Source organism: Amphiura filiformis, chromosome 20 (genome assembly GCF_039555335.1).
Source record: "Amphiura filiformis chromosome 20, Afil_fr2py, whole genome shotgun sequence".
NCBI classification, from domain to species: Eukaryota; Metazoa; Echinodermata; class Ophiuroidea; order Amphilepidida; family Amphiuridae; genus Amphiura; species Amphiura filiformis.
This window is the reverse complement of record NC_092647.1, coordinates 9,620,915-9,635,716: the sequence shown is the minus strand read 5'-3', so window position 1 is coordinate 9,635,716 and position 14,802 is coordinate 9,620,915. Positions and strand designations below refer to the sequence as shown.

General features: G+C 36.0%; 1 protein-coding gene and 1 long non-coding RNA gene across 2 annotated transcripts in view; both read right to left on the bottom strand.

Moving 5' to 3' along the window:
• The window catches only part of LOC140143080 (uncharacterized), a 3,317-nt gene extending 1,692 nt beyond the window's left edge, over positions 1 to 1,625 (bottom strand). Inside the window, exons 1-2 of the long non-coding RNA XR_011857613.1 lie at positions 1,554 to 1,625; positions 801 to 833 (exon numbers count right to left, since the gene is read on the bottom strand). This is a non-coding gene — a long non-coding RNA (uncharacterized lncRNA). The remainder of the gene's footprint in view (positions 1 to 800; positions 834 to 1,553) is intronic.
• Positions 1 to 14,802, bottom strand: part of LOC140143078 (macrophage mannose receptor 1-like) — a 172,813-nt gene that overhangs the window by 102,979 nt on the left and 55,032 nt on the right. The window lies entirely within an intron of this gene.

Genomic DNA, 14,802 nt, shown 5'->3' with positions numbered 1-14,802 from the left:
ACCAATAAAATATACACATGATAAAAACAAAATAAACAGGTGACAAGTTCACTTTCAAGAGGCAAGTAGTTTTAACTAAAAAAAAAAAAAGTGGATTTTAGAGATTTTTTTAAATCTGTGGATGGAAGGGAGTTGGCGGATGTGAATGGGCAGAGAGTTCCAAAGGTGCGGGCAGCTGCTGTGAAGGCTTTGTCACCAAGTGTTCGTTTTGTGCATAGGTGTATGTGAGTGATGAACACTCACTTACACTACATGACCAACACTCTTGCATATGCTCATGTACACACCCATGGAAGCATAGACCATCAAAATGTACTCACTCTGATTGGCTGTTTTTTCTACTAATGTCTTTTGATTAGTTTAATCTGGTTTGACCAGTATTTTTACACACCCACATTTTGTCCTTTGAAATAAGATCGCATTATATTGCAATCATTCAGGGCTCAATATGAGAGCACTTAAAGAACCTTCCAATTTGATATAAAATATTTAACTATTATAAATTCAAATATCACCAGAATATGTCATAATGAAATACTATGTTTACCTGCATGTATGTTACACAAAAAAACCATATCTGCTTATTTCTTCTTATTTTTCCTTACTCAGTAACATATAAGAGGTACTCTCACTAATGAAATTGCATGTTTTGATGTATGCAGTTTCTTTACAATTATAATTATCTCTTTTATCCAGAATAAATTAGGTAGGGGACTAGAAAGACTCACTACTCAGAAATGCATTATATTTCTATTAAACTAAACCATGATGCAAATCCAAAATTAATTGGATAAACTCACCAAAATCAGGTGGAACAGGTTGAACAGGTCTTCCTGAAAAAGGTATTTTCAAAAAGAAGCATCAACTAAAATATGAAAGTCTCTTTAATGGACAATCTTCCACTGTCATTGTAACCAATAAAGCATCCATTAAATCACATTATATGATAGGTAATTACCACACATTTAATTCTGTGTTTGCTTGCAATCTGCATGTGATGTGTTGTAAATGTGCTTCTAACACCTTTGGCGGATCCAGGAATTTGGGAAAGGGGAGGTACACTCAAATTTTTGTTGCCACCTTTTTGAATGGTTGTGAAGCGCATCCTTGGCAACTTGTTCAAAATAAAGGCCTAATTGCAGTCATTTTGGGGATCATTTTGACACTATTTTTTGTTATCATTGCTTAAAAAAAAGTTCAGGTGTCTAAAACAGAAGCCAAAACACACACTTCTTTAGCCATACGCATTTATGTGCCTATTTGGTAAAAAATCAAACTAAAGGCCCAATTGAAGCCATATTGGGGACAATTTTGACACTATTGCTGGTATCATTGCTTAAAATTTACAGGTGTCTAAAACAGTAGTCCCACCCCAGGTCCATGGATAAATGACTGGTAAAGTATACCATTATCAATCAACCCAATAGATGATGTCAGAGCAATAGAAACAGTACATTTTTGTGTTCAATTAAACATCGTCTACACACAGCGCTTCAGGCGCATTGGGATTGTCAATGCATTATTAGGGCTAATCAGTTGTTTGTATTCCTTACCTGCCTGAATCTCACATATAAACGCCTGTAGTTTATAGCATCCTGTAGTATCCCACTTTCCAGAGTTATCACCTAAAAAAATTGAACGGTATCAAAATCATCAATCTACTCTTTACTTCTTGAGCAATTGAGTATCACACTGAGTACATAATTGGTCCCAATTGAGTATCACACTGAGTACATAATTGGTCCCAATTGAGTATCACACTGAGTACATCATTGGTCCCAATTGAGTATCACACTGAGTACATCATTGGTCCCAATTGAACATCACATCGAGTACATCATTGGTCCCAATTGAGTATCACACTGAGTACATCATTGGTCCCAATTGAGCATCACACTGAGTACATCATATGTCCCAATTGAGCATCACATCGAGTACATCATTGGTCCCAATTGAGTATCACACTGAGTACATCATTGGTCCCAATTGAACATCACATCGAGTACATCATTGGTCCCAATTGAACATCACATCGAGTACATCATTGGTCCCAATTGAACATCACTGAGTACATCATTGGTCCCAATTGAACATCACATCAAGTACATCATTGGTTTCAATTCAGCATCAAACTGAGTACATCATTGGTCCCAATTGAACATCATATCGAGTACATCGTTGGTCCCAATTGAGCATCACATCGAGTACATCATTGGGTCACAATTGAGCATCACACTGAGTACATCATTGGTCCCAATTGAACATCACACTGAGTACATCATTGGTCCCAATTGAACATCACATCGAGTACATCATTGGTTTCAATTCAGCATCAAACTGAGTACATCATTGGTCCCAATTGAACATCACATCAAGTACATCATTGGTCACAATTGAGCATCACATCGAGTACATCATTGGTTTCAATTGAGCATCACACTGAGTACATCATTGGTCCCAATTGAACATCACATCGAGTACATCATTGGTCCCAATTGAGCATCACACTGAGTACATCATTGGTCCCAATTGAGCATCACACCGAGTACATCATTGGTCCCAATTGAGCATCACATCGAGTACATCATTGGTCCCAATTGAGCATCACACTGAGTACATCATTGTGCCCATCATATGAGTACATCATTACTCAATTGACATCATTGGTCCCAATTGAGCATCACACTGAGTACATCACTGAGTCCCAACATCATTGGTCCCAATTGAGTATCACACTGAGTACATCATTGGTCCCAATTGAGTATCACACTGAGTACATCATTGGTCCCAATTGAGTATCATACTGAGTACATCATTGGTCCCAATTGAGTATCACACTGAGTACATCATTGGTCCCAATTGAGTATCACACTGAGTACATAATTGGTCCCAATTGAGCATCATATCGAGTACATCATTGGTTTCAATTGAGCATCAAACTGAGTACATAATTGGTCCCAATTGAGCATCACATCGAATTGAGTATCACACTGAGTACATCATTGGTCCCAATTGAGCATCACACTGAGTACATCATTGGTCCCAATTGAGCATCACATCGAATTGAGTATCACACTGAGTACATCATTGGTCCCAATTGAGTATCACACTGAGTACATCATTGGTCCCAATTGAGTATCATACTGAGTACATCATTGGTCCCAATTGAGTATCACACTGAGTACATCATTGGTCCCAATTGAGTATCACACTGAGTACATCATTGGTCCCAATGGAGAATCATACTGAGTACATCATTGGTCCCAATGGAGAATCATACTAAGTATAATTGGTGTAAGTCTCAATGTCAGGTTTATAATTGATTTGGTTTTGCTGTACATGTTTCCATATAGATGGTGTACTTGTTAAATCATCATTTAGACAAACTAAATCTAAGCAATAATCCTCATTCTGTTGGTGCTTAGCAGATCATAGATAATGTATTCTCTTATCACAGATGATGGACTAGTCACAGTGCCCCTCCTGATCCCAAAGGCCCCCAAATATCCATCATGCATCTGTTTTATTCTTTTCCACTATCTGTGCCCCAGCTAGAAGATGGCACAATTATCTTGTGAGATATGGTCTGTGATAGTTAATTGGTGTTACTCTGGCTAGATTCTTTCCATTTGTTCCTGGAGATTTTAAGGATCTTGAATTTCTGAATCATAATAATGTGTGTTAATTTATTTCAAATTTGTTCTTGTTTCATAGATGTATGGTTTATTGGCAGTTCAGCAGGGGTTTGGTAGACAGTCACAGGTTTTGGAGTATCAATCGTGTATAATCAGTTTGGCATGAATTGTATCTTTAGATATAGATCCAAATGCAAATGCCACCCCAGCACACACAATCAACTTTGTGTGATGCTCTGCAACCTGTGCAGGTTGCTAGCTTGCAGTATGATAAATGATAAAACAAAAGAAAGATTGATTTACAAATAGCATCACATTTTTTTGCATTTCTTTTGTATTTTGTAGTATCAAAGAATCTGAAACAATGGTAAACAATATGCAATTTGTGTTAAAGCAATTACTTTGTGAATAGATAGTAAAAATTAAACTTCAATGCTACTGAAATTGTGTAAACTCATCAGAGCGCTTTCACCAGGTCAACCAGTGACTTCAATTAAGTGACATCACAGGAAAAAAGTCTATATACTTAATTATTATGTACAAGGAATGACAACCAAGTTTCTTTACACTCTTTTCTCTTCTAATGTTCATCATATAGAATTAGTCTTTTCTGCCCGAAAGAGAGTTATTAGGCTGATAAGAGCACTACAGGTTCTAGTCACATTGGAACATGGTCCACTTACTAGTATACATACTGCCACAGTCATCTTGGCCTGCTGTATCCTTTGGCATATTTGGATTCCAGTTGGTGTATGACACTGAACTTCCTTGTGACCATTGGAATTTGCCATCCGTTACCACATCTGTTATAACATGAAATTGAAACAACTGATTATAACATAAGTCTTGCACTTGGTTGCTGATGGCTCATTTGGAGGTAATTCTAGCTGATTGAATTCCTATATGCCTACAATGTGCCAAATGAGAAAATATGAGCTTTCTTATATGCCAAAATCTCAATTTTGCTGGCATGGAGGGAGTGAGGTTGTCAATCAGGTCTTTCATTTACCATTTATAATGAAGACTTACCTGAGATACCAATGTACAAGTCAGTTATTCCAACACCTGCTAATTCTGGTAACAAAGATGTCACCCACTGATTCTCTGCATCTCTGAAACAAAACAAATTAAGTGATGGCCATGATACAGAGTGATCACCTTCATAGCACTCAATGATGCTGCCCCAGACTATGTATGTGACCTACTTGTACCTTACCATCCTTCTGTCAACCTACTTTCTATCTCATAACATCTGCTTGAAGTTCCAAAGTGCTCCTCAAAGACAAACAGCGATTGCATTTTCTCCATTGTAAACCAAAACATTTAAACAATTAAAATCTCTGTTAAAAACCCACCTTTATTCAAGACATCTATCGTTTTTTTAAAATTCATTATGTTGTAAATGTTTAATTTTGTTGTTTGACAAACACTTATGTTTGTAACATGCTTTATAAGTGCTTATTATTATTATTCAAGTGCCACAAAATGATTGTAAACACCTATGTGATAATTTCCAAGGTATTCTACAGTTTTACTTCGGTGTATCCTTTGTGTAAGAGAATACCAAACAAATCTCAACTCTAATATTAACCCTAATCTTAACCTTTATCCTAACCCTAACCCTTACCCTAACCCTAAATCCTAACCCTAATCCTATTAGTATTTTGTGCTCTCTTATACGAAGGATAAACCTTTACTTCACCATCAACATGGTTAAGATAACAATACGTCATTTATATGACTCACACAAAAGACCCATTGCTTTAACTTTAAATTGAAGGACAACTAATCCATTTTTTTGCCTTATTTGCTTGGCATCTATACTCACGATACAATTGTGACCATATATGCTCCCTGTGCATCACAGTAATGTTTTGCATCTGTCCATGTCATTCTGTTATTAGCATTGAGTTGGTAACACTGTCCCTGGTGTATTCTCCAACCAGTAGGGCATGTACCTAATATATATTCAGAAAATAAACTGCGTCAGCATTTAATGAAGAAAGCAAACACATAGAAGAATAATTATAGTTTTCTTTGTGTTTGCTTTCTATATATGAGAGAATGAGACAACCAGGGAATTTGAATTGTAGAAATGAAATGCTTCAATGTTGAATAAGTGAATGGTACAGATTCACAGAACACATCCCAAGAGAGATGACAAGAGTACATTGAGTCATTCTATTGGATTGTCATGCATAAGTAGATAAAGTCTACCTACATTTTCTTATTTTCTTTATTTTTTGCAAAGGATGAAACTGAAAAACAGACAAAATCTGAATAGCTGTAATTACCAGTTTTTATGGGGATATACCAATTGTTTCAGAACATAAAAGTATTGTAAATAATTGGTGCACGTTCATTTCTAAAATATATATTTTAATGAGTTCTCATTACTGATATCAACTTTCGAAAACATAAATTTTGTGTATTTTGCATATCCCTAGTTCATAACGATATGTTGTTGGTATTTCGATTTCATTCTCATCATTCTCATCACAGGTGAATTTCTTTTAAATCCCAGTAAAAATTGACATAAAACCAGCAGATGCAATCAGGCTTGATGCCACCTTCTCACACTGGTTTACTCACACTATACCACCGATTCTCATATGGTTCTAGTTAAATATAAGGTTTTAAATTCTACATATTTCAATTTCAGAAACAAATTAGACTATGCCATAGTCAATTTTTGATAAATAAAAATATGTTATATAATCATTATGAACGCATTCAGTTGAACTCGATATACTGATATTATTTTATTACATCAAAATACTAGTAAATAGTTATGAAAAAGTTTATATAATTATATTGACAGTAAAGTATATAAGTAGGCTTATTGAATGCTATATATTATAATGGCACTTCAATACTGAACAGTTCTAATTTTAGAATCTACCAGTTTAATAAACGCGAAAGCCTGAGTTAAAAATCGACTATGAACATTGCATTTTTAACAGGACTTTGACCGGAAACTTAGTCCCTAATACACACTGTCAATAAAACTTGTTTATCAATTCAATTTAACCGCAAACACAAAAGCATGTACGTACAAGACGCGCTCATGCTCCTAGTACACAAAGTGCCGCACAGTTGTGTACAATGTATTTATCAATGGTAACGGCACGTGCCCGGAGGATTTAAACCATAACGAGATCTGGGCGACCAATCACAAGCCAGATCCATTTAAAGATGCAATACATCATGCCTGATGGCCAAGTTTAGTAGGCCAGAAATCCGACAATATCATCCATAGACAACCATGTTAAACTTCTTAACTGTAATCGAAAGTAAGTAGTCCACTTGGGAAGGCAACAAACAGAGGGAGTACGGTGACTAAAAGATCAGATGTGAAAATCTATCAATTGTGCACAAATTAATTAAATCAGAGTTTTAAGAGTACATGTTTGCAAAAGGGGCAAGTGGACTACAGAGAAATCCAGAAACAAATTAGCAGTATTTCGAAAATTTAAAATGAGTCTAAAGACACACAGGCAAGAATATCCTGTTAGAAAAAAATCCCATTTTAGAACAAAAAGTTGAATAATGTATTGCACACTACACTGACTACAGAGTATACAGCTCACCTTGTGGCCTTTCACACACAAAATTCTTTGTGTTACCACACTTTTCAGTACTCCACTGTCCACCATCAGTAGTTGGTACTTTGGCACAATTGCCACCATTATTGTAATTCCTGAATGACACAAAGGGGAAAAATGGACCGTAATTTCTGAAAATTAGGCTAAAAAAATAAATTGACTTGCCCTTTAGGTATCAACACCAGGGTCGGTCGGTCGATATATATATATATATGCGGTTCACAAAAAGAAAGTCCCCCTAAGACATTTTAGTATAATGCAAAAATGACTGATTAGTTATGCATCAAGTGAGTGGGTTTTTGTTGCTACTTTTTATCACCTTCATTGCAAAATGCAGCCATTTATGTAATTTTCGACCAAAATTTTTTTTTTCTACATGGGCATTTTTATCTTCAATATGTGTTTGACAATTTTTTCCCTTTAAGTGAGTAATTTAATCAAAAAGATGCATAATTTAATTTAATTGAATTTAAGTTTTTCCTGAATTTAGGTGTCACACATTCAAAAACAGATTTTATGGTTCAGTGAATAAATAAAAACGAATGCTGCAGCTTATTAATTTCTTTCAATAATGAATAGGTTTTCCTTCATGTGAGATGGCTTCCAAGCATCGTTCTTCTCCGCTATTGGTCAAGCTGGTTCTCCGCATGCTGCATGATTTAAGGTGGTGTTGTCCCTCACTTGTCCCCTTGTAACAAGTTGAGTCTTAATAACGCCCACCCATATAAATGTTTTTGGAACCGTTCAAGGAATGACCAATGAAACAAGTGTATAGGGATCCAGCAAAAAGATCTAACCAGGAATATGTTGGTCCATTGGTTAAATTAATCAATGAACACAAGATTTATTATTTAAGTTACAGTTATTCCTTCCTAATAAATTTTTAAATTAGAATGAAACTCAAATCAATGCAGGAAATGCCACTGAACACAATTTCCATCCCACATTTACAAAGTTACATTTACAAAGTTACAGCGTATGCTTATGCTGCTGAAATTAACAAACCAACGCTGCTGAAACTAACGAACCAATTGCAGAAATCGAGTTGGGAGTAATTGATGATTTTATGCATTTATACAGCAGTTTAACAGAAATAAATTACCCTCTGGTAGGGTGAAGCATATAGTCATTTAAATTATAATTTCTCGGGCTTGCATCGTTTATTTCCGATCCTCGCATATATTGATTTGTGTCTCGCATTGTCTTACGCTCTGGTAGGATGAAGCATATAGGCCGACTCCTTCTTCATTATTTAATATTATAACTGGCCGCTTAGACACAATGAGAGAGTTATCATGGACTTAAGTTGAGATTGCCCGAGTACCGACTGTGAACTCAGGTAGTACAGTGGTAAAGCTCTGGACAGGTAATCCAGCGACCAGGGTTCAATCCCCACCGAGTCCTGATTTTTCTCTCTCAAAATTTTCATATGTCCGTTTGCTCAAGCCCCAAACACTATTTGGGAGGGGGGAAATATTTGAGGACCAAATTGAAGGTACAATATTGATCTATGATGTGTGAATAAATGTAGCATGGTAGCAATTGTAGCGGAGAGGCATTTGACAGGATTGCAAAAACATGGGACCTGCATGTTTTCAAGTATTGGTATGGCAACAAGAAGCCTTGCATGTAAATTTTGCCTTTTGTGTCAAATACCTTTGCAGTTCAGTAAATGTTCATGCCCCCCCCCAAAAAAAAACACATTGACATTTCAATGGCCCCAGAAAAATTCTGGTGCCACCATTGGGGCTATTGACATAAACTACAATGTAGACTTACGAGTTATCTGGTTGACCTGGAGCCCAATTCACAAAATCTGTCGAAGATGACCCATCTGTCCACTCATACTGACCAGCTACTGGGGCATACTAGAAATCGGTTAATAAAGAAAAAGAATAACTTAAATTTACACAGCACATTCCAATATGTACAACTACAACATGGTGACAATGAAACTGCCTCCCAAATTATATGTATTATAATAAATTATAGTGTTAACATTACAAGAAACAATCCTTGGCTACTTCAAATCTCCCTATTTGGCAAGGATGCATAACAACATGATGCTGAGAAAACTTAATTTGATATCACTGCTATTTTGGCATCACTGGATAGAGCAGACCCACAGTGACCTAATGGTTATGGCATTCAACTGAATGTGCTGTGTCCTTGGGCAAGACACTGTATCTCACTTCTCCCTCTCCATCCAGGTGTAAAATGGGGAGCTTTATAAAATGCCTACATTCTGTAGAACATGAATGATGGGGTTCCATGACAAGTCCATAGTCTTGCATGCCAATCAGCCAGCAATCTTTGGTTCTCTGACATGTTATACTTTAAGTCATTCACATGTGTCCAAATAGAAATGTGGCCAAATAGATATGGCTACCTTACCTTGCCGAAGACTACAAGAGGTCTACATATGCCTACTTGAAGATACTGTTAAAGGGATCATATCAACTAACTATTATCATAATAAATCCCATTTCATAAGATCAGAAAGAGTCAAAACAAATTGCTCCTAGAGGATATGATTCCTTATTTACATGCAGATGCACATTGGAACTATATATACACGGTATATCCTATGGCATAAATGAAGACAGCCAATCATGTCTGCAGACATGCTATGGAAAGGGTGGTTTTAATGAGAGGGCTTAATCTTTTGCCTGATTAAGTCTCTTGATACCTTACCAGATACAGTATGCAGTTTGGCAGTGGTTCCCAACCTGCGGGTTGCGACCCTTTTGGAGTGGAGGCTTCTTCCAAAAGGGGTTGTGGGATATTCAGAAATAAATAAACAAAATACATTAAAGGGCAGGGTACTGGTATCGTATTGATCATGTAACCACATTTTGACCAATTATTTTAGCATTGATGTGACAAATTTGGCCCAGGTGAATAAATGCAATTAAACTGTTTAAGAAGATCTCTCAATCCACGGTGTTTAATTTCAGAGAATGCCCACTTCTACAAGAAGCCACAGAAAACACAGGTAGTAACCATGGAGAAAGGTTTATTAACCTATACATACCTTGTCTGTAAATCCAATCCAGTAAGGTGCATTATATATAACTTGTAAATCATTCAAAAATGTCTGCACTTGTGCACTATTCACTGACACAAGATCAGCTCCTTGCCCTGAGCACCATGTTACTGAATAGCCAAAACTATACTCTGCATCTTTGTAATAGTAGCATTTATCTCCATAGGTAAGCCAACCATTAAAATGATCACATACGATGGTTGTATCTGGAAGAGAACACAATAAATTAAGACAGTTTGAGCACTAACTAAAATTGCAATATCCATAAGAAAACTGTGGTCAATAAAATATTGCATTGCATAATTTTCAACTATTCAATGGAAAGAATTAACAGCAGTTAATTTTTTGCTTATGTGAGATATACATTTCTGAAGAAACAGAAGAATCAGGAAAAACTCATAAGTCCCTTCAACTTAAGTAAACAGATTCTGCCCTATTGTACCTTACATAACAAATTATCAGCTAGACTAAAATGCAACTCAATATGTTATACCCAATCCAGTCTTCTGTTTTTCATGATGATACATGTTGCCCCTTGGATGAAAAAGTCCGATTAGAGTGTTTTTAGTGCCTGTATACCAAAAGATTACTGCAATATCCATTGTTTCCACAGTATTTAAGAGGGTCGTCAGTATATAATGAAAGTTGACCTTTGACCCCATATATGGAATATTTGAAAGGAATTTCTTTATGATCACATAAAGACTGCACCTTTGTCTTTCAAACCACATATGTGTATGATACCATATACATCATCAGGTGCATTACATAGTGACAGATGTTGATTTTTGTCATTTTTATGAAAATTGGCCAATGTATTTTAAATAGTGAGTAGTCTAATATTACCAAAATTTGAAGCTCAAGTTTGCATAATTAATTACTTAATTAATTATGCAAATGACTGATGTTTATATGACATTACCCGACATTTTGCAAAGTGATGTATCTAAGATCCGTCACTATGTAAAACGCTGTTTAGTCGGATAAACAACTAAATTGTTTGGCATCCGTCACTATGTAAAAACATGATTTTTCAATCTGAACCTACGTAATTCAACATTGTTCATTGAAACCTACATGATTTCTTGACAGATGTTGGCAACTGGGTATAAACCAAAAACGTTTACGTAGAGGAGATATTTCAATGGATCATTATTTTAGTAAAATATCATTTTAATAAATTTTGAATGGTTCAAGTTGCTTCGACAATTATTCAGAGACAGAAATTCAAAACTTTCCAATATAAAACGGATGGTTAAGTAATAAAAAATTTAAATATGGTCCTTTTTAATGAGTAGGTTATTGAAAGATGATCAAAAGATGTTTAGAGGCGGTTCCAAGTTGACAGATAATGCAGTGTAAATGTACTTGATTACGTAACATCATTAAGGTGGGCCTTTCAAAATACAGCAAAGGCACATGTTTTAAACATCCGAGAACAGCAACAGTACATGGTGCATATGACTAATTTTAGGCAGGACATAAACACTAGGTCCTGGGTCTGCCTTTGGTAGAATAAGACTTGGCATTAAATTTGGTTGGAAATGGGACTTTGAACTTCATTCAAATGACGACCTCTCTCTCTCTCTGTACTGCTACTTTTTGTATAAATGTAACAATAGTAGAATAACAACTATATTTTAATCATGGTTTCAAATATTTTCAAGGGAAACTTACATTTTAATGTTTGGGGATTTGTCAACAGAACTGGCAAAACTTAGTAAATTCCCACATTGGCTATTTGTAGGCAATATTAAAATGTTTATAGAAAAAAAGCCTTGTTTTTGTTAAACTGATCACACATTAATAAACTAAACCCTTTCCAGCCTGACAAAGATGGTTTTATAAGATGGAAGTTGGTGTTCTACTATTATTCCAAAAGGCAGCATTTTTCCCTTGAGAAAATTGAAAATATACAACAATACCTCATTTCAGCCAGTGCTGACGACAAGGGGGGGGTAACCAGGGGCATTACCCAGGGGTCCTAAGGGGCCCGTAAAAAGTGAAGAAAAGATACTTTACTATGGGGCAGTAAAAGCAAAGAAAACAGACCTCAGGGGCTCGTAAAAGGTTCAGAAAAGATACCTTGCAATTAAGGCATATTTTCTTTGCTTTACTGTACGAGCTGAGACAAAGGTCTCTTTTCTTAGGCCTAAGGTATCTCTTCTTTGCTTTTTACGGGCCCTCCGAGGTCTCTTTTTTTCTTTTTATTGGTCCATTAAGGTATTCTTTCTTTGCTTATTAAGCTTTTTTACATACTCACTAAGGTCTCTTTTCTTTTTCTTTACGGGCCTATGGTATCTTTTCTTTTCTTTTTACGGGCCCAATACGGTCTATTTTCTTTGCCTTTACGGGTCCAGTATAAGATCTGTTTTCTTTGCTCTCTTACGGCCCATAAAAAGCAAACAAAAGTAACGGGCCCGTAAAAAACAAAGAAAAGAGATGTGCATTTTATAAAAAATACAAGATAGCCTTTGAAGCATACACTCTAATAAATATTTCACTTGAATTTACTCTTTGCTTTTGCCAAAATTATCATCCTCAATATAATGAAATCATCGAGAAGTCAGGGGAGTGCAGCTTAATCGTGGGAAAACAAATTGCAAATTCTCGCACGCTTTGCGCGCATTATGCCCTTCACTTTATTATTTGATAATTTACCTTAAAATTGGCAATTTTCCACGGTTCACACGGAGTTTGTGTCAATAAGTCTAAAAAGTCGCTAATTCGAATTACAAATTTTTGTGCGTTTCGCGCGCATTTGTCCAATTCACCGGTTCATATTTGGATCATTTTAGCTTCAAATTGGCTTTAAATTGGCAAATTTTTTGCACTTTGTGTGGAGGTTGTTAAGAGAAACTTAATCTGGGATCAAAGTACCGTTCAAATTGCAAATTTGTGTGCGATTCGCACGCATTTGTCTCCTTCAATGTTCATATTTGATTATTGGCAGCTAAACATGCTACTTTCGCTCCGCTGCAACAACATATGTTCAAGGACTTTACACTAACCTCCCTCCCCATGTTACACAGAAATGTATGCCATTTTATTTTTACCCCCCCACACACATACACACACACTTGTGAAGTCCTGCACCATCATCACTGATCATAGGGGCCCGTGCGTTCACATTGCCCCCGGCCCCGTAATGGCTCTCGGCGGCACTGATTTCAGCCTCTTATTTCCCTTAACAAAATGATTCATTTTCAGCCAGTAACTGTAAACCATTGAATTATGTTAATGCTGTTATGTAATCAAGTGTGTGATATAATTTTTAAACATGTTGTTTGATAAACAGGTGTTTATATGATTGTAGAGAAATGCCAAGAAAACATTCCATATATTTGTTTACAAGTCGACTTTCATTACATACTGACCGACCCTCGTATATGCTAACAGATTGATATTATTACAGCCAAAAATGCCACCAAAATTGCATAAAAAAACACTTTTGCTAGAGGTTAACTATTGTCCACACCAGAAAAATACAGCACTAATTTTTTGGGTTAAAAAAAATATTAACAAGTTCTGCAAAGTGAAACATAGCCCTTTTTGTGTTACTTAAATTAAATGATTGATTATAAGAATGAAACATGTCTTTTCCAAAAATTGGAATCCATAAATTGAAATTAGACTTTATACAAGTCTTTACACTTGATTGTCACAGCATGTGAAAAACACCCTAAAAATGCATGGCTTTGGCCCTTAATTCATAAATTTGGCCAAATAGTGAAATTTAACTTTTATTGCCAGTTAGAACTAAATGAATGATTAGGATTGAGCTATGTTTTATTTGGCAAAAGTTGATAATATTTTTTAATCCCAAAAAATTAGTGCTGAATTTTTCTGGAATGGGGAGTAGCACTCAATAAAAATAAATATGACTATATCCTTCATGCCTACCTATGGATCGTTGACATATAAACATATTTTGTATGTCACAAGCATCATCATTCCACATCCCAGTACCAGAATAAACTTTTATTTCACCACAGTCTTCACCATTTCCATAATCATTGGGTTCACCTGGCGCCCAATTTCTGCAACAAAATCAGGTATATCAATGATCAATCAATAATAGATTAGTCAATTCACCTTTTCGGTAAATCCTATAACCCTTTGCGAGTACACCTGAGAACTCGTCATTTTACGTCACGCCTATCTGCGCCGATGCGCACATCGTTTATCGAACATCGTTACTGCGCATTGCAAGACGGCGTGACGTAAAATGACAAGTTCTCAGGTGTACTCGCAAAGGGTTATGGGATTTACCGAAAAGGTGAATTAATAGATTACATCAATCAATAGATCAATCAATCAAGCACCCACCCAGCCAACTGAACCATCTATTGCTCAATTAATTGATCATTCAATCAATTTAGGGATTCAATCATGTTTCACCATTGTTCATCACCGATTAACAATGATGCGTCCTCGTCGTCTGAGTGGTTTACTTCGCGAGGGCAGCTTTAGCTGCTCGAGCGAAGTAAACCACGCAGACGCGCCGGACGCGAGT